General features: G+C 43.6%; 2 long non-coding RNA genes across 2 annotated transcripts in view; one reads left to right on the plus strand and one right to left on the minus strand.

Annotated features, from left to right (window-relative positions):
• LOC137855950 (uncharacterized) overlaps positions 1 to 23,603 on the minus strand; it is a 157,348-nt gene that overhangs the window by 59,581 nt on the left and 74,164 nt on the right. The gene's annotated exons all lie outside the window — the stretch shown is intronic.
• Positions 11,204 to 18,428, plus strand: LOC137855948 (uncharacterized). The gene is made up of 3 exons (XR_011096076.1): positions 11,204 to 11,528; positions 12,491 to 12,550; positions 15,045 to 18,428. It is a non-coding gene; the product is annotated as an uncharacterized lncRNA (long non-coding RNA).

Raw genomic sequence — 23,603 nt, forward strand, 5'->3', positions numbered from 1 at the left:
AAGTTTGCAGAGCTGAAAAATATTGAAAGAAAAAAATCCACCTTCTTTGCAAGGTAATTTGAACTCCAAAAAATGTTTGGATATAATGATGTTTGCAGGCCTTTTGTGTTCATTTTTCCCTGTGCATTTCAACACTTCAGCCTTCTTTGTGAGAATGCTCATGGAAAGTGAATTTCAGGTAACAGCTCACTTTGGACTGTATAGTTGACTTTTATGCTTGCCCTTTGCAAATCTCATTATAGCAATTAGTTAGATAGATGGCGGAAGAACGAAAGTATCCCATGAGGGAAAATCTGGTTGAATGAAATTTGGGAGAGCTTTTACCAATGGCAGGATTTCAGCCCACATTTGTAATATAGCAAACAAGAAAGCTGCAAATTTCAACTATCCACAACTGTTGAAAAGAAGATTTCCACTCACAAGAAATAAAAAAGTAGTCAGATAGTGAGTGCATCTAAGTCATTTACGGACAGGAATTTTGTGGACAAGAAAAGAGCAGTAGTTTATTGTAATGCGAGTTATTGGCTCAGGCTAGAATTCCAAACCAAAACAATTTTGCCAACTTTATACAGAATTTGAGTGAATTAAATCTGTTCCATATACATGGCCCCAGTAGTCGATCTAAAATTCCTGGGATGCATAAACTTACGCTATGACTCTCTTTACAGTTTGTGAAGCTGGCAGTTGGAAAGAAAGCAGCCCTCTTCTCAGATTGCATTTAAAAACCCTGAAAAGTGTTGTGAGGAATTGTTGTGTTATTGTTATGACATTGAATTTCAAATTGACTTACAGGGTCAACATGAAGTATTACTGTGTGTTTGAGGGACAGGGGGTAGGTGTTATGCCTATTCCTTATGATATTTCATTGCTATCATTAATAGCAAGTAGACAATTAAAGCAAAGGCTTTTTTATTTTATTTTATTTTTCCCCCAGCCATTTATCAGCTTTGATTTTGGATTAAATTTGGAACAAGTTTTGAGATTATTTTACCTTAAATACCCAACCAAATTTTCTCTGCTAAAACCCCTTTTCCTATATACTGTAGTTTGTTCCAGACCTATTTATTTCTCTCACCAGTGGATTAAATATAAATAATAAAGAACTTACAGAAAATAGTTGGTCATTTAGTCACCAGTTGCTTGTTTGGATAAGATGGTTAACTAGAGGGCTTACGGTTTTCTCAGAGAAATATATGCATAAAGCAGCCACATGTCTGAAAGCAGCCAAGTCTCAAGACATTTTTTCTCTCTGCTGAATAACCAAGCACTCCATGTACACCTGCTCATTAATGCCCATCCTCGTTACTCACTGGAAAGCATTCCTGCCCTGGTAGTGCCCCACACAGCGCTATTCCTACCCGTGCCATTTGGCAAGCACCCAAAGCTACCAGGTCTGTGCAGCCACGTGCCCTGAAGATGCCAGCAAGCCCCAGCACTAGGGCTGCAACACAAACACCTTGAGCAGAAAATGCAACCACGTTCTGAGGGTATGGTTTATAGCTCCTAATTACGCTTCAAAGCCCTGGAGAACATGACAAAAGACAAGTATGGGCTATAAACTGACAGTTTGCATATGTTGCTCAATTTTTCCAAAAGCTGAGTTTTTGCATCAGGGAAAAAATCAGTGTGCAAACCCAGCAGTTAAAAGGAGCTGGCACCTGGTGGCTAGACCATAGGTCCTCTGGAGGTTTCATATCTCAGCACTCTTTTCTAGAGCAGGAAAACAAGATGGGCAACCTAGACGCTTAACACAGAAGTGCAGTGTCTCATTTTATAATCTCTTTACTTTATTGGCTCTAGGGAGAAGGGGAATTATTCAGAGAGGAATTGTGTAAGTGCTGTCTTTGTCAAACATGTGCAAAATGAGAAATAAACATTTAAAACAGCTGAAGGGCAAAGAAGGCACTGCCAAAAAATGCTTGTTGGAAAGAAGAAAATTAAATTTAAACCAAGTGCTACTAGTATTGCAAAAGAACAAGAAACAGAACCTTCTCGTATACACAGCACAGGAGCCACCACGGAAAACCTGGGTGGGGAGGGGAGGAAGGCACCAGCACCGAGCAGAGCCACAGCTAGCCCATGTGTGCACAAAGCTGATTGCTGGCTAGGGCAGGTTTGGGTGGCCTCTGCTGCAACTTCTCTTCCTGGCCTCCATCTGCCCGTGGTGGGGGGCTGGCAACAAGGCTGGTCCCAACGGGAGTCACCCACTCTGTTGCAACTGCTTGGGCAGCCCGTTACACCACCTTCTGGCCGTCCTCCTGCATACCCCAAATGCCTCATACATCCACATTTCCAGAACACAGCCTTTATAGAGCAGAACCATCCTGCTTTGCTCTACAGCAATGGGGTGTTTATCCCAAATTGTAGGATGCATCAAACTGAAAGCATTCCCCTACGTGCTTTCTAGGAAAAACAGGAGTCCCAAATCAAGGAACTCCATGGTCCACAGCAAAGACAAAGACACAAACAGTAAGACTATGAAGCAACTGCAGCATAGCCTGTTTTCCTCTACAGCCCCCTGTATGTCCAGAATAATAGCATATGTTAAATAACATGTTTTTGGGGATACCTCCACGCTTCTGCAGACTCCAGACCCACCATCCCATACCTTAAACTTCTGCCCTGCACAAGGGACCTGTGCCATCAGCATGGGGAAGTTCCCGTATTTGAATATGGGACTGACAAGGTTTGATAAACTGCATTTAATGCTGCCCTTGCATTTGCAAGCCAGCCTGGAAAGGTCAGCCCTCAGGAACTGTAGAGAGTGTGCTGAGGAGATTAGGGTAGCTGCTGCAAGAGCTGCAGGAGTCCCTGGAAGATGTTCAGTCATATGGTGCCAGCACAGCTCGCTGGGGCCCGAGGTAATAAAAACCATCTGTCTAAGTCATTTTTGGTGTTGTCAAGTACTGTAATTGGAGGTAATTTTGCGTCTGAGTGTTTGATTACCTCTAGACTTCGGAAGCCAGTTTTACACCTTTTTGCAAGACTGAAGTTCACAGATCCTCTGAGGTGGAGGTTGCTTTCCAAGCAAAACCCCAATGCAGGATTGCCAAACTGGTGTTTTTGTATAAGAGCATTCAGCTGAATTTCCGAATTAAGTGAAAGGGTGGTGGTACAGAGTGCCCTGCTTGGGAAGGGCTAACAGGAAAGCACCAGCATTTCGGGAAAGGTCATGTCTGTAATCATGCCTTTGTGCACAGTTGACTACAGGCTTGATTTCAAAGCAGTTTATAAATAAATTAAGGGGAAAGGTTGAGGAAACAAACGTCACTACAGCTTTGAGCCCTGGTAAAGTTGGCTCTGGCAGATCCTTAGTCCAGGATCCAGAGGAATGGGACCAGCCACTCATCCCTGACCCATCCTGTAGAGCCAGAAGCAGTGCGGAGCTCCTCTCTCAGGAGGAGGTATCTGCACTTGCCTTACAGCCTACACTGTGCTCATCCTATCTGACTTTCGTCTTTCTATCCTACAGACGGACATAAGAACAGCCAAGACGTAATTTGGCCCCATCGCTGTCCTTTTGTTATGATTACAAAATATCATAATATCTTGGTCAGCCGAAGGAACAGGGTGTTTAATTTCTCTCTCTCATTCTTTATGGAGATGGGCCTGAGCCATGAAGCTTGGATCCGGACCCAGGACTGAGCATTTTCAGAGCTGAGGCTTGTTTGGATGTGGGCTTCCGGCTGAGGCCTATCCCTTAATGCTTCACTGCGGCGCTGCCAGACACAGCATCAGTTTGCAAAAGGACAGATACGACTCTACGTCTGACACTTGCCATGAGAAACTAGGGTATGACACCTCCAAGCAACATCCATCTGACTTGTAGCAGATTTCAGGTTGTGTGTGTAATCCCTGCCCTAGCATATGTTTTCTACAAGTATCTGACAACTGATGCTCCACTAATTGAAGTATTTGGGGTGGAGGAAAGAAGAATTATGAACAGCGAAAATCAAGTACTTCCAACTGCAAAACAGACATAAGCTTTTAAGGGACCAACTAATTTTACTTGCACTGCAAGAGGCCTCTGCCTTCTATATTTTAAGTCTCAAGCAGTGAGATGAGGAAACAAAGCAGCCAGAGACCTGGAGAGGCTCAGCTCTCCACTGCTGGTATCACAGTCAGCAGTGGAGCTGGTGCTTACCTTGGCAGGGGCAAAGAGGGAAAGGCAGCTGTGCAGGCAGCCAGGAGAAGCTGCAGAGCAAGCAGCTGCTTCCTTCCTGCTGGTTACAGCTAGGGCAAGTGAGGGGAGGATCTGCTCTGCGACTGCCACCTGCACCCAGCCTAGGGGATGGGCGGTATTCGGATGCCTGACATCTGTTGTGGGGTGGGGTCCGGGGCAAGGGGGAGTTGGAAACAGCTTTTGTAGACTGTGGAAGAAGGCAGCAAGATATTTCTTCTTGCAGAGCAAGGCACAGCTGAAGAGGCAAGGGAGGTGATCCTGAAGGCGGTCAGAAAGACACAAGGAAAGGGAGGGAATACAATAAAGGGCAGAGGAAGGGGCAGAAGCAAAAAAGAGTAGAAAGGAAAAATCCTGCAGACAGTGGAAAGGAAGGGAAATGTCTCCTATGAAAAAGAAGAAAAACTAAGGAATGGACTGAAGGGAAAATTGTAAGGAAAAAGGCATTGTGTGGCAAATGCTGCCAAAAAGGGCAGAAAGTATACTGGATCTGTCAGAAGAGTGAGTCCAGGACATTTGTTTCCTACGCTTCCTAGGGACTGGTCCCCAGAGAAGAGCTTCTGCTCTTCTCCAGTGTCTCAGAACTGCAAGATGAAGAACTGGGTTGTATTAGGCACTGACCACAACTTAAAACACACTGCAAACATATTCCTGTTAATAAAAACCAGCTACTATTATTCAACCTCCGTATACGACAAACTGGAGGTATAAATGAAGGGGTCTTTCACACGAACACCAGGACAGAAGGTGAGAACAAGCTGATCTTCAGAGATGCTCTTCCTTCACAGTTCTGATTTTGGGAATAGCTCTTCAAATCCTGCATCCAGTCGTAAATTGAGCTATCCGAGTTCTGCCCCTTCACTTATGTATGTCACATAACCAGGAAACGGGAATTATACAAACTGCCTCTGGCTTCTGTAGCTAAGCAAAACACTGCACAGGCTTACTGCAACAAACTAAAGAATTCCTTAGTAACCTGGAATGCAAATTAAATGAGATGGTTTCCCCTTTCTGATGATAGATGTTTTGCATGAAGAAAAAAGCTAGCATTTGAGCACACAATTATGTGTGAATTCCTCACTGAGCTGTACTTAGTGTGTTTTAAGATGGTTCCAGTATCGTACTCAGACACTTAAAACCAAAACAAACTCAAATTTTTACCTTTTTTTTTCTCCCCTGAAGTAGATGAATATATTACCATCTAGAGGCACACAAATCTGTACAAATTTATGGATATGTTTTAATTCAGTTTATTTGCTCATTTATCCATTCCACCTCTTTGAAGAGAACAGAACTAATGGCTCTTCAAAAGCCATATCTGTGATGACAGCTACAGACACTCACTTTATACGGGCAGTGGTCAGCTCCCTGGATTTCCCACACAAAAGTCTCTGCCTTATTTAAAGCTTGCATGCAATGCATCTAATTCCAGGAGCAAATGCAGTGCACAGGAATGCAGCACACATCACGTTTTGTATGAGCATACAAAATAGAGATCTTTTATTTAGGGCATAGGACTTAAAGAGAGGAAGTAGGTGCATATTTTCAGGCACCCTGGCTTCTGCAGGGCTCAGTGTTGCTCTCACCCTGCTGCTCTCCTGCGGTCTTCTCCCAGCCAAGGGGAGATGAGGCTTGTGAGCCTTCCTTGCCGACTCTCATCAGCATCACTCTGGGGGTCAGGCAACAGGGTGTGATCTCAGCTGCCTCCTTCCTTCCTTGCTTCCTTCCTTCCCTCTGCTCTGTGGGGACCCAGGGCCCGATGTAAATCCACTGACGTCAACGGGAGTATGATCAAAGGGGCCTGGATTAGACCCCAAGGGCACTGCCTCCCAGAACTATTTATGGCAAATTGATGTGACTTCGGGGAAATGTCCTGACTTTGAAATTAAACAATCTAATTTTAAATATCAGGTGGAGCAATCTTCTCTTTAGGTCCTGATCCAGGAAATCATTGAGTACTTATTTAACTTTAAGCATCTCGTTAAGTCCTATGCTGTCCAATGTGAGCCCAGAATAAGAGCATTACGCAAGTTCACAAGTCCTTGGTTTAAGTACATAATTAAAGGTAAGCATGTGGCTAAGTGTTTTGCTGAATAGAGACGAAATTACTTGCATGCTTAGATGCTGTGCTGAACCAAGGAACAGGGGCTGCTTTGTGCTTGCTGAGAGCAGAGAACAGGGAGCACGTAGGAGGAAGCAGTGCAAATAAGAGAGAAAGGCACTGAGCAAACTTGAGGAGCAGACATTTGAGAAATCAGGACTTCAAGACCTGCAGCAGAAATATCGATGGGTATAGGGAAGCCTGTGCATGCCTTGTCAGTATGAGTGATTTCTGCAGGCTTTCTCCTGTCTGGCTTCTCAGTCTCCGTTACTTTTCTAGGGCAGATTTGCAGGGATGCTAAGGCACATGTGGTTAAACACAGAGTAATACGAAGAAAAATGAGCGTAAAAAAAAAAAAAAAAACAAGAAGGAAAACAACCTGCAACACATTGCAAAGCTTATAGCTGCTGGCTATTCCATTCCTGCTGCAAGGTGGCCGGAGAGACCCGGCGGTCCTTAGTTTAGCTACGCGGGCGCCCCCCAAATCTGCAGCTGCTCCCGGAGCAGGACGAGCGCCGCGGCCGGGCGACGCCGAGCGGGGAAGGGGAGAAGGGCAGGGCTGCGATGGGGATGGATGCAGCAGGGATGCGGTGGGGAGCCCCCGGCCGTGCCGCGAGTGCCCCCTGCCGCTGCCGGGCTGCGGGGCCAGCCCGGGACTCACAGCCTCCACCGCCCCCTGGCGAGCTGCGGCCGGCTCTTCGCTGCAAGGCTCACAAAACAGCCCTTTGCCTTTTGTGCTTCTGGGTTAGATGCTCGGTCTTATCTCCCAGCCTTTTACAGCAAGCGGTGCTCAAATGCAGGCTCGCCAGGCTGCTAAGGCGTGGGGTACCGCGTTTAGCTGCTGTGCCTTCGGTCATCGCACAGCCCACCAAGCACTGCTGAAACAAACCTGCAGCCACGCAGGGACAGGAGAGCTGCACAGCCCTCACATCCACGTGGAGGTGAGAGCAGTGCTCTGTACCACCAGCTAAACCCTCCCAGGTTCCTTCATTAACTTCCCACCGGTGCTGGGTCTGTCAGGCATGTGGGAACACGCTCTCCCTGGAGTCACGGCAGGGATTGCAAGGCACTGCCATGCTGCAACACCACGCAGCGCACAGGCAGGATTTGGTCACCTTGCCATGCTGCAGTAACAGAAAGAGGCAGCAGTAAGAGGAAGGACAGATTAACACAGAAGCAGACTGGTGTAAGAACTGCGTGGTGGTGGTGAACACTGCAGCTTGGACAGCACGGGATGCCCAGACTGAAACCTCAGGTCATGTAAAACACTGTAGGCCCATGAACGAGCTCCAGGGACTTGCACAGGACCTGGGTCATTGCTTTCTCTGGAGCACAGCAGCTGAAGCAGTGGCACATAGCCACCAGCCCATGGATGGAGTTGAGGAGGGAGCCTCCTGAAAGGCCTCCCCCTCCTGCAGGAGCAGGACTCCCCCTTTTCATGAGCACAGCCTTCCCTCGGTCACAAGATCAGTTTCTGGGGGATGGTCACAGATACAGAAATATCACCCACACTTCCTCCCCGACAGAGCCACCCAGTGGTTTTTCTCATAAGGAGGAGAAAAAAAAACTTGTAAGAAAAACATAATAGTAAAGTTCTAAGAAAAACATGGTAGTGCTTGCTACTATGACCCCTGCAAAACATTTGCTGAGTGATCCTCCTCTAGATCCTCTGGTCCCACCCTGGGGAAATTAACAGTTATCTCAACAAACTCAAGCTGTTGTTGGACCCCCCTCTGCAGACCAGCCGCGGGGCAGGGTGAGGGAACAGAGCCAAATCTTGCAGGTGCACCCTGGACAGCAGCTCCTGGGGGCCTCACCACCAAAGGAGGACAAAGAGGGAGAGCAACACGCCGCTGGGTATTACGCTGTGTCAACAAGCACGAAAGGGTCAGATGGGCTTTTTGAGAAATGCTCATTCAAAATATTTAATGCAGCGCAGCGTGCATATATCAACAGGACAGGACTACGCACACAGAGGGCCTATTCCCAGTCTGACACCCAGCTTAGTGTCCAAAGACACTTTTCTTCAAACGCTGTGCACTCAGATTTACTAGGCAGCTTTATAGACTGATACTTCCTCACACTTTACCAGTCTGATTAATTCAGCTGGCACCTCTGATCCCACTTCCACCACTAACCTTTTCTCTTGAATGGGATGACTCTGTAGTCTCACCATTCATGTGTTTGAGTCAGATCTTACATCAAAGATGTCCTGGGTTTTATACTGTCAGAAGCAATTTTGTCCCAGAAGAATGAAGATTGTGATTATCCCAGGAGGAAAGCTGTCAACTCAGCTCTATGTAGAAAAACTGCTGTCTACAAGAGCTTATATTGGACACCCTTTGGCAGACTGCCCTCCTAAAAAAAAAAAAAAAAAGTCCACTGTTACCTACATGAAAGACTTTGTCTAAGAGCATTTGGGTGTTTGCTGACTTGGTTCATACAGCAAATTCAGATGAGAAGGAAGGGAATAAGAATATCATGTTTTTCATAAACATTCCAGTTCAGGACAATGCACAGAAAAGCGATAATGGTGTAAGGAAAAGACCGGTTTGAAGAAGGGACAGACAGACACTGAGCTTTGGTAATGCCTTAATTCTCAGTTAGATACAAAACACTACTGGATCACACACTCCCCAAAAGTAACTAAGCCTCTGTTCTGGCTCTCCAAAGGCCTCCAAGATTGTTCCAAGCACAGGAGAGCTCTCAACCCTTGCTCATTTCACCAGATTTTGCCCAAGAGACACCACTTTGGGTATCTGTGCTTCAGAGAAGGGACACCATGCCACTAGCTCCCAGGGAGCTGGCTGTGGTGGCCACCTTTGGCACAGGATTGCACAGTAAGCTCTCCCTTGTTAGTGAGCTGACAGCGAGCTGGTTGGGAAACACTACACACCATATGATGCTACTATCCCAGCAGTATTTCTGTCATGCCACGGAGGGGAAGAACATCTTTTTGCAAGAGGAGATGCTTCTGTTCTGCATTTCAGACCAGGGAGTTGCAGTGGTTGCTTTTCATGTGTTTAGGAGTGTGTGACACTTCACAGCCCTATAAACCAGGTTTGTCTCCAGCTGGCCATCCAGAAATCTGCATGCAAGTGAAGTCTCAACAGTTTTTTTTCCTTTTGACTTTTTTTTTCCTAAATGTACCCCAGAAGAAAATGCTGCCAATGAGCAAACCTGGCTTGTCCATATTGATGCAAGGTCTATGTAGCTTTGAAGATCTCCAAGCACAGTGAAATACCCTGTCCCCATAGTAATAATGCCTAAGAACAAGGATCTTGGTTATGATTTAATGGAGCACTTAGGCAAGACCTTAATACCCACTCATTTCAAGAGGACCAGGTACAAGCTTACAGTAAAATATGCATTTAAGTACTTTTACTTTTTACTGATTCTAGACTTAATTGCACAAAGTGCAGTAAAGGGTAAGGAAAAAAGTAAAAGGTTGTGAAGTGCATAATAAGAAAACTGAGCAAACGTGAAGTGTGTAAGACCATTAGAAAATACCTATTTTGAAAATATTACAATGTGAAAAATATAAACTGTCACGCTGTTCAGAAACACAGGCTTTTCCCTTTAAATGCATGCCTTCCAGGCTTAACCTAATATGGCGGTATTCCGTACAACTTCAAAAAATGTCCGCTCAAAAGATGACAGGATGGGGTACATCTCTGTGACTGGAAATGGAATTTTAAGCACTGAGTTTATCTTGTCAGGTTAGCTCAGTGATGATGTGAGCTCGCAAGGGGTGAAGTGGATCACTAATTGCCAGCAAGCACAACAATAAACTGATAAGCACAGAAGCTAAAAGTCTTTAGATGGGAGACGTTTCGGTAAAGCAGGGACTGTTTGAACAGGTACTCCTTCTGTGCGAATTTGCTTCTCCCACAGTTCAGCAGCGATTGCCTGACTTTTGTTCTCTGATCCCCAAAAGGAGCACACTGTGGGTTGTTTGGGCCAAATCAGAGAGACAGGTATGTACCTGTACACCTTGCTGCCATGCCAGCTCCACCCTGCAAATCTTGCAGCTCTGTTTATGCTACATTTTTCCATGGCTCCAGACAGCCACAATTTTAATTGGACTGGCTGATTATTTTTTTAACCCTTTTTATTTACTTTATTTCACTTTATGATGCTAATCTTGGCACCAGAGTCTCTCGTAATTCAAATTACGATATCAAAATATGCATCAGCTAATATAACAAATGGCCATTCACTTAAAATTAGGCAGCCTACCCTAAACAATAAACCAAATTAACCCCCCGCCTCTCCTCTCAGTCTTTTGGCCTGAACTGCTCCCTGCACGTTTAAGGAAGAGGCTCCTCGTGCAGGGAAGTTTAGCAGATGAAGGAAGGCGAGAAGGGGAAGTACCAACTCTGCCTTGGGCTTTTAAAACTTGCCATGCATTTTCCTGCTCTGGAAGAGCATGTAGCAGAGAACAAAACACTTGGCCAGCTGTAAAAAAAGGAATTCCTAAAAGAGGTAGGGGACTGATTGGATATAGGTTTTTCCTTCTAAAGGTTTGCCACCGCTGGAAGGAAGTAAATAAAAGGGAGGGAGAAAGGGACGGGCCCCACTTTGGATGCTTTATTGTTGCCTCCTGAAGCTTCCTCCACATCTCCATTTCTCAGCTATCAGAAACAACAGTAAAAAAAAAAAATTGGAAACACAAAAACCCTAACTCCCTTCCTCTAGATCACTTGCAATGGGCACATGCCAAAACTCAGCAACTGCAGAAAACGCATGTGGGTGTTTTCCTTACTTTCCCACCACTTTTCCTGCATCTCTTACCACAGAGTGTCCAGAGCTAAGCTCTGGCCCTGAAGGCAGTTTGTGCTGGTGACACAGTTAAGGTAGGTGAGTCAGTGACCGTACCCACGCATGCAAATCAAGGACTGTGAAATGGTAAGACCTTACAGCCTCGATCCCTCAGGAGCAGGAGGCTAGGTCTTCAACATGTTCTGGAAAACACTCTCCAGACTTGAGCTGCTTCATAAATAACAAAGCTGACCTTAGGGAAAGCTGGAGTTGGTTTCAAACTAGGTCCGTACTTTTTTTTAATTGGCTCAGTCAGAGCATATATATAGCCAGGAAAGCAACCAGGAGCCAGGGTGAACGCCTCCCGTGGCAGCGAGCACACACTGATCCATCGCAGCTCAGGCTGGTTGCCCCAGCAAAAGGAAGGAGAGTCTCTCCACAGGCAGCAGCCACTGTGCCCAGCTGTGACAGCAGGACAGGGGAATGGTAAGCCGACATGCTTCTAGGGTGTATTTTGCATTTTCCTTCCAGGTTTATATGAAGATTTCTCCCCCTCCCTCCTGTTTGCTCAGAAGGTTATTTATGAATTAGTGAGCTGGTTTTATGGCACATAGCATCTCATAAATTCCCCGAGATCCCACTGGGCCACTCCATAAAATACTTACATATGCTACTGACTGTCAGAATAAGGAATGATTTCCAAATAGTCTGAATGCTGGCTATCACTAAAATAACCCAAACTGAGTTGCCATGGAGGTTCTCACAGCTTTGGATGTTACCTCTGCAGTGAAGCTCACTGCTGCAAGACGCAGGACAGCAAGCCTTGCATTTCTCACCCAGGTTACAGTTCTGCCTGTATGGTTCACACTCCAAAGGAAAAGTGCAAAAATAATGCACTAGACAAAACTTTAAAAGCATTTTTGTTTAAGGTAATTATGAACTCTATTTATGCCTATTAAATTACAAAGATTAATATTAAAGAACACACAAAAACTGCCAGAAGGCAACACCTGACCTGTGAATGTTTAACACCCGGGCTGTTTCTAAAGTAACTGCTCACTCATCTCCTTAAAGCTGCTTAGATAATTGCAACTTTTTTTGTCTAGAGTTCATTTGAAATGAAAGAAAGCAGGGATTTCCTATTCCCTTGCCTGGGAATGCTTACCTTTATTCCCACATATTATATCTTTGATAATGTGTACGGTAAGATTTTGTTCACCTACGTATGAGACATTTGCTGTAGCCATTCCTGTGCCAGGGTTTTTTTCCATCCAAACCTTGCACACACACTGACATGTGCATATACACAATTGCTGGAATTCTTGAGTCAGAAATAATCATTCTTACATAAAAATATTTCAATGTTTTATATCACTCGGGATACATGCACTGTAAAGCTCCTAGGGACAGCAGTAGCAATGACATTTAATTTTATATTTTTCTTTTAGGTATTTGTACAAGGGTCATCATCAGTTCACTCAATTTCTGCTCAGAAGCTGTACTGTAAAGTGAGTATCAAAAACCTCAACACACTGCCTGAATTTTGTGTAGGCCAAAAAATCCTTTCATTTTGCAAGGAAATTAGAAATTATATGAGAGCAGATGAAACAATTCAGATGGATCTTGGCTAGGTTATGTTGAATAAAGAAAAGGTTGAGAAGAAAAGTGAGTCATCCAGATATTAAATAATTTCCAAAAGGAGCTTTTTTTCTTTAAGATATACCTATTCTGGAAAAAAAGCTCATATCAGGCAATACTAGACCTGTCTGTAGAAGATAATAAACATCTTAAAAAGCTATTTGTAAATTAAAGCCTATTCTCAGATTTTGAGCAATGGAAAGTAAAAAGGAGCAACACAAACCATTTCATTTGTGCAGGCTTGGCAGCAGCACACAGTGCTGTTTTATTTGTGCTGCCTAAACCAGGGCTTTTCCCCCCATGCATCTCCTAGTGATGGAGAGGATGGTGGCAGCATGGGAAGGCAGAGCTGCAGGTCTGGCAGGGGACAGAACTGCCACCGGGGCTGCTATTTGGTGCAGATGGCCCACTGGGCTTCAAAAGTGAGCAAAAGAAGTGACGTGAGGTTCTGTCATGCCTTCCTAAAGCACTGGTCCCAAATGAAATGGAAAAGCTCAGTCCAGTTATGCCATTAAGTGTTGCTCATGACCAATATTCACCTGTAATAGATGCTAAAGATTCTCCCCCAATTTCAACAATTTATAGCCAATTCATTTCTCTTGCTACACATTTTCAATCCTTGGGCACATCAGTGTCCACTTCGGTCTGTAAGAGAGACAGGGAAGATTCCCATCTAACATGCTCCAGTCCTCTCAGTGAAAGCTGATAATTGTGGCTTGTTTACAGACACTGCCAATGATCTGTAAACTTTTGAGGAGCAATGTTTTTTTGAGTGTTTTTACCAGCTGCTTCAAGATAAAGTTGAAAGAAGAAAAAAAGAAACTTGGCATCTTCTGTCCCTCTGCTTGAGTTGGAAACCTCAATTGTGGAAGCAGGATGGATAATAAATGGCTTTGTCCAATTCTCATGCAGACTAATGTGATTAAAAAGATTAGCACATCACACAGCATGTTTATTTGATTCTTCATTAATGAAGGATGGCTACTTATTCATCTCTGTTGGTACAGTGTTTTATTGAATGCCAGAACTTACATTCTGCTTGCAACTATTGATTTAATCTTTCCACAGTGTTTACTCGTGCAGAGCTACTCACACTTCACATCACAGATACAGGAAGAACAGCTGGATACTTCACACATTTCTGTAGGCAGTAAGAAAGCCTAGCCTGTCTGGTTTGGGTATTAGAGTTCAACTTTTATTCTCTGACACAGCACAAACCTGTTTTTATCAATGCTTTTAGGAGCTAGGTAGGCAGGTTAGCAACATGCCACGGTGAGTGCTTGTGCTGCCAAACTCCAAAACCAGGATCTGAATTCTCTGCCCAGGCATTGTGAACATTTACATCTGGTACTTTGTAATACTTGTTGTTAAACAGATGGCACAAGAGAACGCTCACATGGAAACACAGCAGTTTGTAGAATGAGGTATGTGAGTTTATGGGGGAAATATTTAATTCCACAGCAGGATCTTTTCCTTATATTTCTCCCTGGATTTACCTCTGTATTGCAATTGTGGAAGAGCTGATGTAGCAGCAGAATCAATGCCAGGATGAAGAGAAGTGGAAGGCTGGAGTTAGGTGGGACAAGGGGTAATGAGGACACTAAGCTGAGATTCCCCACTTGCACCGACATCTGTAACCTTCACTTCATAAACAAAGCATGCATTAAATAAAGCGGTCTTTAACAGACAGCTTTCAGAAGACCAAACCTGACATAAGTATCGAGAAGAAATCTGGGGCTCTGGATTTTGAGGTAAAGGGTCCTACTGGCTCACATGCTCCTGAGATTTACTCTGTCCTGCAGTTGGGAGTGTAGGGGTGCTCCAGGGTACCCTCAGGCTTACTAAAGAGGCCAGACCATGCTCACAGCCTGTGAAAGAGCAAAGGGGGTGACAGCAAAGGGCTTGGCCCTTGCCCTGAAGAGATTATGTGACCCCGACAACCAAACCTGTCTTGCACATCCTTTCACTTGCTGCCTTGGGCAAGGCTCCTACTTGTAGGTACCAAGATAGGGAGCAGCACAGAGGTGTCTAGGCAGTCTTGGGGCATGCTGAGGGCTTTCCCTGGAGGAGTGAGCAGGCCCCTCATCAGGGACTGCCCTTAGGAGCAACGCTTACATGACTGGTGTGGTCCCAGCCCAATGCCATTGCAAAGCCCATGAATGTTTCAAGTGAGTCATCAGGAAGAAGGGCATAAATTACCTATTTACTTTCAAATGAAAATAAATGCTGCTGTATTATTTCTATTACGAGCAACTCTCTTCCCATAACATTTCCATCAGTGCTTTGGCAGCAGTGACTAATTCCATGTGCCAGAAATGCAAACTGCTCCTTCCTTATTCCCTTGCCTACATTTTCTACCTGCAGATAGAAGAAAATCTTCTTCAATTGCCTGTTTCAAGGCTGTCATCAGTTAGCAGTTTTTCTTCCTACCAGATGACCAGGCATGGTAGAAATTATAAAGCTACATTGGAAGATTACACGTTTAGCTTTTCAGAGTGTGGAGGTATGTAACCTTTCTTTCAAGCATCCCTCTGTCACCTTCCCACCCTCTCCCTGAGGCTCATTCCAGCTTGTTCACAAATCAGAGGTAACTGACAGCAGCAAATCAGATCACATAAATCACTCTGTAGTGGCTGAAGCACTGCAGCAGGTAAGGCAAGGGTGCACGGTGGCTGTGTGAACCAGAGGTCACCGAGATACTCCTCACCACTTGCGTAGGGACCCTGGCAGTCCCAGTCCCCTCACTTCCATATAGGAACACATTGGGGAGCTCCACACTGGCCATGAGGATTGGCGATTTCCGAGTTATTTCTGAATTATGGCTGAACAGTCAAAGCTGTGGGTGTTAACAACTAACCCTGACTTAACCCTCACCATCTTTCCAAAATAAGGACACTGCTATTAAAATGCTTCAAAACAAATTTTGACACCAAGCTCTGCATATGTTTGCTTCTAACTCCAAGTTATGGAGGAGTGTTTGATAGATACTATCATCCTACATTGACGTGACAGTTTTGTTACACAGTGACTAAGACACAGCACAGTGACTGCTTTAATAATGTCTACTAACCTGACAGTAATGAAAACCGTGAGCATAAACCCACAGAGATGCAAGAACCACTGTGCCAAACCAATAAATTGGAAGTACACAGAAGTAAGCAACATAAACCTCAGAAGTAATGAGTGTCTGTTTACTGGTTAAAGGCTGTAAGTGAAATGTTGTGCTTCAATGGATCACTAAATTACCAACTAAAGGAGGAGGGAATTAAAGGTGAATATCTTAACACCATTTAAAACATCAAAGTGTTTTCTTTTTAACAGAAGGAACCCCCACCACCTACAAACTGACATGCAATTTACAGAGTTTGATACCATATCAAAACTTGACTGGCTTTTTTTAAGAACATTTTTCTCCACCATGTACCTAGGTCCTTCAATTTAATAAATGATAGTTTTGCTCAGAAAATCCCTAAAGGTATGTAGGTAGGTGCTGAAGTGTACATACAGATGTGAACTCTCTACAAGATGCTCATCTCTTCAAATTGTGTTGAAAGTTTCAAGAGGAAAGCAAAAAACAGCCTGAAAAACCCAACTTTCTCCCTGTGAGGATCTAGATGCTTTTAATCATTCGCAAGTTGAAAGGAAAAAAAAAAAAACAACCTCCTGGGTGCTAGTATAACACTGATATACACTGATGTTATTGGACCTGGAACCAGGAAAATAAAGGAAAATAATTAAACAAAAAGAATGACCTCCCCACCCCCCCACACACCGTGCTCCTGAATTGCAACAAGCCTAATGTGTTATTTCTTATTCTGACCCGTGTAACTTTGTTCTAGGAATTCATATAGTTTTCAAAGGATACCTAACCATCAGCACTCTGAAAACTCCATGTTGTCAAATAACTCACATAACACAATATCTGTATAAACTTCAGTTTACAAAGACAAGATATTAACTAGAACAATGTGAGACCCTACAATATTATTTCCATTCAAGATCTTTCATGAAGCTCTACAACATGGATTCATGCCATTAGTGAATGCAACACACTCACTTCCTCTTTGAGAGTCCTCCATCTTACTAATTAAGAGAGCCAAGTGCAGATATGTTAAACAACTTCCCAGGGACTATACAAAACTGCAGAGCCACTAGATAAATGGCTTTTTTTTTTTTTTTTGATGTTGCCTGAACCCTGTACCATCATTTCATCCTGCCTTATTAGACTGAACGTTCAAGCACAGTGCTCCCTGAAAATGTCATGTTGGCTTATAATGAGTTTCATTTTGTTTTTAATGCTGTGGCCAAGTGAATGTTTTCCTTTTCATCATTTTTATTTCTGGCTTAGTTTCAAGATCAGATGTTGAAATGCATTAGTACTAAGAGAGAAGCTTTTCTTATGTTATACTAGTTAAAGCAAGGCTGTTCAGAATCTCTTATCAAGTTTCCTAAAGTGAGGGATGCTGTTTTGCCTCATTAAAAATCATATGAGAAATCATACTAGCAATAAGAAGCTACAGTTCCCATTCTTTTTATCTGTTGTTAATTAAATTAAGATTTAGAAGAAGTTGTGTAAGGCCTGAAATTGAACATCAGAAAGCACTACAGAAGGCTGATTTGTTGAAGCAATGGCAAAAAAAGAATAGTTTGGTGAGAGGAAAGCTTTAGGAAGCTCAATGGAGACCCTACACTTCGTTTGAATCCCTGCATTTCCCTAGTTCCTTCCTGGTGCCTTTTTTTATTCTCACACCTACACAGAGACTGTATGTTATGTCCTGAAGCAACTATTGCAATGCATAAGAGATTATTTATAATTCATATTATGTCCTTGCGCAAGAAAACGTCAGTCCCATACTGTGTCCTGCTCTCATGTGACACACAAAGAAATCCCAGCATCAATTGCAAAGTTGTCCTACAATGGCATTTCCATAAAAAAAAATCATAATCCCTCTCTGCTCTTCCAGTTTAGCAATACCAGTCTGTAGGTGGGGTAGCTAGACTTGAGGAGCATGAGTTGCTTTCACTGGATGTATTCATGTGTCACATGGCCACTAAGCAAGAGAACTTGTATTCTTGATTATAATTGATTAGCATCAACTTGGTGAATCTGCTACCTGCCCACTTAATCTTTTTTCCCCTTAAAGATCCATCCCCCCCCAGTCTCTTTGAATCTCTTCTCTTTAGAATAGTTGTACTAAAGGTGTTGTAAAGTATGGCTGTACTGTATTATTTTCTCAGGTGTTTAATTGTAACTTGTTATAGCCCAATCATTAATACAGGTTTCCCCTAGGTCCTTCTATACTTTTTTTTTTTTAAAAAAAAACTTCCCCTTTGTCAGATGTCTCACTGACAAAACTCTGCAGTGCAGCTCTCCAACAAAGTTTAGAATATTTCACCTGCTCCTTTCTCCTTAAATATCTGGTGATTGTTTTAGTCTCATTAAATCTGGCTTTAAGAGAAATGAAGCTGTCCCAGAGTAGCTAAATCTAAAGACCCTTTGGTCTTTTAGAGTTAAAAGAAACTCAGTTTAGAATCATTGACAACTGGTAAGCAAGACACCCTTGTTCAGCTTATTCTGCACAGGCAGTTGATTGGCACCATCAGAACAAATAAAAATTTTTTTTTTTTTTTACAGTGGAAAACTGAAGTGTCATTCAGTTGTTTTTTTTTTTTTGTATCTACAGTACTGCACAATTTCCCGTTGAATGTTTATTTCAAAGTGGTTAAAGCCAAGCAAATGGAGAGGAAGAAGAGAAGAACATGCCACGTGCCAGCTGCAGAAGACAGCCCTTCACCTAAACATGGTTGTAAATGATCTGAGTCCTCTGCTGCTGGTCATCTTGATTTTCCATCATATTTTGTATCTTGGAGGAATTTTGACAGGTTTATGTGTGACACTAGGTTACCCTGTAAAGTGGAAAGCCTGTAATTAGATGCTGTGTAATCAGTAACCTCCCACTGGCAACCACTCTGCCTTAAATCTGCCATCACACTTAATCAAGAAAATGCCCCCAGGGAGGCCAGTGTCTCCACAAGCCACGAACCTGTCATCTGCGGGATTTACCTTGACACATACTGCCACCTCTGCAAAGGACCTGCCCTAAAATACAAGAAAAGGCCACAGATGAGGACAAGCACGTGTCCTGTAAAGCTAAAGCCACCAACAGGACCCTTCACATACTGCATGGGATGTGACCACGTATCTTATGTAGAAGTGTGTTAAGGGATGTGTTTGATGGCTTCGACAAGAATTTAGCCTACAATTGCTATTTGAATAAAAGATTAACCATTCCTAGCAGTATTTGAAATAACTGGAACTACACAGCGTAAGAGACAGCCATAACAATAACACAAAGCTACACGAATGTGACAGGACAGACTGCAATGAAGGTATGAGTTGAGAAAGACTTTTTTCCTATAAAACCATTACTGTACTTATACCATTTTTGTTGTTTTTTAAATGTCAACTACAAAAAAGATATATTATATAAGGGAGAGGTATCATTAAATACACAAACACACCCATAAGACAAAATAGTGCCATAAAAGTTCAAAAGCGGGTGTCTAGTTAAAAATAATGTTTTTTAATAAAATTTCTTGGAACTGTTTTCAGTGTGCTCAGATATATATATAATATACACCTGCTTCTCAGATAAAAACATGCAAAAAGAGAAAAGTCTGCTACATGAATGCAGCATGCATGTCATTGTTTTTGACAGAGTAGCCAGTGAGGAGAAAATGCATTTAGAGGCAAGAATTTACTTGCTATCTACAGTTGCAGTTAAGACTAAGAGGACCATAAAGGTCCTGAGTTCCTACCCAAGGGGTTTATTTATTGATGCCTGTCTGAGAAATGGATAATCTTATCACAGACCTCCCTCATTACCGTGAAAATAGAAATTTGGACCTGCACAGGCAGTTGCTGGTATACATCCCCCATGATACACAAGTGGTACAAAATGACAGTGATTGTTCTCGTTGGCACGACACCATAGTGCAGAGCAGGAAGACACGGGTCCCAGTAGACAGCCTGATGACCCAAGTCCCATCCCTTCCTCATAAATACTTTCTTCATGTTTAATATAAAAAGCTGAAATGCCAGTCATAAAACAGCTCCTGCCTGAGCTGCTGCTCTCTGCAGGCACCAATCCATGCACCTGCCAAGGTGAGAAAGGCAACAATGATGATCTTGAATTGCGGCACAGAGATGAAATAGAGGTAAAAGTTGTCTTGTTTTCACTTATTAATACAACTTCTTAAATTACTCTGTATCAGCAGAGTGACTGAAGCCCCCAGAAATTTAGCATTTCTCCGCATCTTCAAAATTATTTAACAGGAAGCATTTTTTATAGCTACAAGAAATTTTCATAATCATAATAGGTACCAACTAACTGGTACTGCTTTGCAACCATGTCTTGAATATGTGACTATGCTTTTCTTCATTTTAATGTATTCTGTTCAGATCATTTCATCTACATGCAATATTCATTACCTTGCAAGAGCAGACTGAGTCTGCTGTACAGAACACTAAAACCCTTGGGGATGTAGATTGACCATTGAAATCTTACCAACGTATTTTGATACACATTATCTATTACTAATATATGTTGATACATACATATACATACTCATACATATACATACATACAAGAAACATTAAGAAACAAGCACCTCATTCTTTGGAGAAAAATTGGTCATTCAAAGCTTTAGATATATCAATATCCAATATACCAGAGGAATTAGAAGTGATATATTTGAGGAAGACCATATCCAGAAATAGATGTCAACCAGTCTCAATGGCAAACTAACTTTTGAACAAGGTTAATAATTTTTAATCAAGTTAGTATTTTGAACAAAGAAAGAGTAAATAAAGAAAAAAATAAGTTCACTCTAAATCTTTAATTAAAACTTGAACTATGAAACCTTCTTTGTCCTATCCACAGAAATGGTCAGTTTTGACAACTTCCACTCTCTCCCAGTGGTTAACTAAGTGCAGATTACCAAGATCATAGAATCATAGAATATCCTGAGTTGGAAGGGACCCTTAAGGATCATCAAGTCCAACTCTTGACACCGCACAGGTCTACCCAAGTTCAGACCATGTGACTAAGTGCACAGTCCAATCTCTTCTTAAATTCAGTCAGGCTTGGTGCAGTGACCACTTCCCTGGGGAGCCTGTTCCAGTGTGCAACCACTCTCTCTGTGAAGAACCCCTTCCTGATGTCCAGCCTAAACTTCCCCTGCCTCAGCTTAACTCCATTCCCGCGGGTCCTGTCGCTGGTGTTAATGGAGAAAAGGTCTCCTGCCTCTCGACACCCCCTTACGAGGAAGTTGTAGACTGCGATGAGGTCTCCCCTCAGCCTCCTCTTCTCCAGGCTGAACAGGCCCAGTGCCCTCAGCCGTTCCTCGTACGTCTTGCCCTCCAGGCCTTTCACCATCTTCGTAGCCCTCCTCTGGACACTCTCCAACAGTTTCATGTCCTTTTTATACTGTGGTGCCCAGAACTGCACACAGTACTCGAGGTGAGGCCGCACCAGCGCAGAGTAGAGCGGGACAATCACCTCCCTTGACCTACTAGCGATGCCGTGCTTGATGCACCCCAGGACACGGTTGGCCCTCCTGGCTGCCAGGGCACACTGCCGGCTCATATTCAACTTGCTGTCTACCACGACCCCCAGATCCCTCTCTTCTAGGCTGCTCTCCAGCGTCTCATCGCCCAGTCTGTACGTGCAGCCAGGGTTTCCCCGTCCCAGGTGCAGGACCCGGCACTCGCTCTTATTGAACTTCATGCAGTTGGTGATCGCCCAGCTCTCCAACCTATCCAGATCCCTCTGCAAGGCCTTTCCACCCTCATTCGAGTCCACAACTCCTCCAAGTTTGGTGTCATCAGCAAACTTGCTCAAAATGCCTTCTATTCCTACATCCAGATCGTTTATAAAAATATTGAAAAGTACCAGCCCTAAAATGGAGCCTTGAGGGACCCCACTAGTGACCGCCCGCCAGCCTGACGCAGCCCCATTCACCATAACCCTTTGGGCCCTGCCCGTTAGCCAATTGCTCACCCATCGTATGATGTTTTTATCAGCCAAGTGGTTACGCAGGAGTGTGAGAACCAGCACAAACAACTACTAATTAGCAATCTCTATTTATGTTTCGAGATGACTGCTGTAGCAAATTAACTGAAAAGGCAGATGGCACTATTTCTTAATGATGTACTATTTCTTACTTTTGTTATTGTAGCTGTGGCAATGCTCAAGATTATCCAATTCAGAGTACTTCTGTGCCCTCTAGTGGCTCCGTGATCTAGTGACAAGTATTTACTGCTTCATTAACAGAGCAGCAAGTTCAAATGCAATCCGTTGTGTTGTGCGGTGTTACTAGGACCTGCATTTTTGTTTCACTGTGCGGAAATCAGAGGGAGAAGAACACTGGCCAAGTGGAACCACAGGCTCCATGATCAGCCTTATATCCCCTAAACACTACAGAGGAAGCAGTGGCGTAGCCAGAAGCCACCTTGTATAACTTTCTTGAAGTGATAGCAGATGCCAGCATCCTCTGCAAATCACAAGGCTTCCTTCTGTTATTTCACTTCTTGTCCTAGTAGGAGGCTGCTGTTCTCCCACCTTTGGGCTGGGAATAACGAACACATCAGGAGCAAGGATTATTAACATTGGTGTGCATGTTTATCTCCTCAGGTGAGATGTGCTACATGACCACAGCTCCCTCCCTAGGTTTCTTGGGCCAGACAGCAGCTGACCCACAGCCTACTGCTGAGGCCACCATCACCACACCTGCACTCAGGGGTTTCCTCATGTTCCTGCCCACCTCTATGGCTGGGAGAACAGTAGGGAGCAGCCCTAGGGAGGTGTGAGTAGCGGACAGAGAGCCACGCACTGTGTTAATTCATAGTCTGAATCCACTACTCACAATTTACCTTGATATCTGAGGATCTGAATAGACAACACTACTTCAGCTCTACTTCAGCTGTAAAGCCTCTTGTGAATCCAACAAACTGGGGAAGGAATCATAAGATTTTCCTGGAGCTTCACAGGTGTTTCCTCCCTGTTAATGCACCATGCCACTGGGACTGGCTACTTTCACAGTCCTGGACCCTAATTTTACAGGGAGCTCTAAAAGCTAACTAACTTTAGTTCCTACAGAACCAAAAGCTGTGAATCAGATTTTTTTCCTTTACCACCTATGAACACTGAATTGCACACTACACTACTAAACACTCAATATAGAGTTCCTATACAACTAGATTATATTCTTCACTCCTTTTATATTCCTGTCTGATAAAAACAGTAAGAATTAAGTAGCTGGAAAGAAATTAAGTGCTACCCACATCAGGAATGTACCAAAGCTACACACTTTGGAAACGACATCTACAAAGTGATCGTGATAGGTGCAGACCTAGGGGGTTAAAGAAGAACATGTTGTAGATGAGCTAACATGGCCTTTGTATCCTTCTAAGGATCTCCTCTTAAACTGAGGATGGCAGGTCTTTTCTGGAGGTGGGATGACATGCTTTCAGAATTAACATCTTGGTGGCCCACGTTCTCCTCTCTGTAACCTAGAGGTGTTGGAATATGGAAACAGCTTCCAAAATAATTCAGTTACAGCCAACTTCGATAGTTTTCCTCTGGGCTGATGAAAAGTTCACAGTTCCAAAAGGTGTTTGGAAGAAGGTCATCGCTTCCAAAAGGCACAGTACCTTCCTGTGAAATTACTGCATGTTATTTGCAGTATAGCTGTGATAGCGCCTTAAGAGCCCCTCCATCAAAAAGCAGTAACCTGACCTAGCTAGGGACTATAGGGACACCTAAAAGCAGTGTCTGGGAATAGTGCCAGTGGCTGCACACACTGTACTCAACTCCACACACGAGAGTCAAGACCCGATCTTTGGTCTGCTAAGCACTGATT

This window comes from Anas acuta, chromosome 4 (assembly GCF_963932015.1).
Source record: "Anas acuta chromosome 4, bAnaAcu1.1, whole genome shotgun sequence".
Taxonomy (NCBI): domain Eukaryota; kingdom Metazoa; phylum Chordata; class Aves; order Anseriformes; family Anatidae; genus Anas; species Anas acuta.